Consider the following 1,932-nt stretch of genomic DNA (forward strand, 5'->3'; position numbering starts at 1 on the left):
GCATCTAAACCAGAACGACCAGGAAAAGCAGAAAAAGCAGAGGCGGTTGCTGTATTTCCAGTAGATACATTTCCTTTAAGCTTAAAAGGGAATTTCTACATAATTAAACGATTAAGATGTAAATAAAGTCATTCAGAGTGGTTTGGTGCGAAATGCTCTGTTCTAGAGACACTTGCAGAGTCAGAATTGTTCTCAGTGGTGGTGATAGGAACCAGACATCCAAAATATTTAATGCCTCTAAAAGCTCCCTCACAGGAAGTTGGTGCATTAAATGGCCAGGAATACACTGGCTGATGCCCGAAATGTTGTTCTATGATAGTTTTGTGATAAGGTTTTGGCCTAAAAAAAAGAACATATATATGTATATATTCTTAAAGATCTTGTATACACAATTACATATCATACTAATCTTAATGGCCTTGTTTTCATTATAGTGATTGAGTTGCTGCAATTTTAAAAAATCTGTGGAATTCCCCTTTAAACCAGACATACTGTCACTGTCCCACTTCGCCTGGAAAAAACCCATCTGAAATGAAAACAGTCCCACTTTTGCACAGCTGTGCTGTTGTTTTGCACAGCCCTTTTCTGACACTCAAAAAAATATACAGCCCTGTTGTAAGTCATTATAATGAAAAGGTTTTCCAGAATTATGACTTAGTATCTCATAACTATGACTTAGTATCTCATAATCTTGACTTAGTGTCTCATAATAGTGATAGTAAACTCTTTATTTTCGTCTGTTGCTCCGTACAGTTCTACGGTTTGACTGATTATAAATCAAACTTTTGAAAACTTAAACCTGACAGGTTTTAACTAACAGCGTTAAATGTGAACAGAGAGTGAATTAAGTCAGCAGATAGTTTCGTTTTCACTTGTATGATTTCTTTCTTCAGTAGTTCGAAATATTAACATGTGTAAATAATCATTATTTGTAACTAAGACGATCAGCTCACACTTAGTGCCTATTTTAATGCCTATTTAAACTCATAGGATTTCTGAGAGCTGATTAGGGAGCGTCTAAAAATTACCATCATCAAAGTCCAATCACGATGCACCAACATGAAAATTTTTAGCAGATAAACACACATGATGGGCAGTCAGAGTTTATAGAAAGGCCTCTATTTATGGAGTCTCAAAAGAAGATTTTCACCAGATTGATCTTTTGGCTTTGGCATGAATAACAATAGATTTTTAATAAAGAACAGTTTTAGGACCGCAGTATAGTTTTTTAATATTTGCATTTCATCCAATGGACTGGATCATTATACACTGATTACTTGTTCCCATGTGTTTCAGTCTTTTTTTTCTTGTTGAAATCACACAATTTTTGTTGCTGGGAAGCAAATCTTGATTTTTAAACTTCAAGGTTTGAGCAAACATGCCTAAACTCAAAGTAAACTGTTACACAAATGTGTAATCTGTCATCTTTATAATTTACGTATTTTCATATATTAGACTTGGCCGTTTCGCTAAAAGTGAGATCACTGACTGTTTCTGTGAGGCACAATATTTAAGTCACCTATAATTTATCATTCTGTTTCATAAAACAGTGCAGTTTTTGTGTTTGACGTGTGTTGTTAAATTACTGAACGTTAAAAAGTCTTGACATTATTTACCTTTTTCCTTTATTTAAATAAACACCTTTAATTAAAGCCAAGAAATCCAAAAGTAACGTAAAGTAATCAGATTACATTACTTTCTAACGGTAATCCTTCGGATTAGGTTACAATTACATTTTTTAACAGATAATCATGAGTCTGTAACTGAATACATTTCTAAAGTAACCCTCCCAACCCTGGGCTTTAGGCTACTCCGCCCACATCTGGTTATGCTGGTTTAAAGTTGTCTAGATTAGAAGAGAAAGTCAGATTCAGTGAGAGGTTATAATCCTCGTTCAGATGCGAAGACTCTGGTCACTGTCCTCTCAGTGCT

The sequence above is a fragment of the Colossoma macropomum genome, unplaced genomic scaffold (genome assembly GCF_904425465.1).
Source record: "Colossoma macropomum unplaced genomic scaffold, Colossoma_macropomum, whole genome shotgun sequence".
In the NCBI taxonomy this organism is placed as follows: Eukaryota; Metazoa; Chordata; class Actinopteri; order Characiformes; family Serrasalmidae; genus Colossoma; species Colossoma macropomum.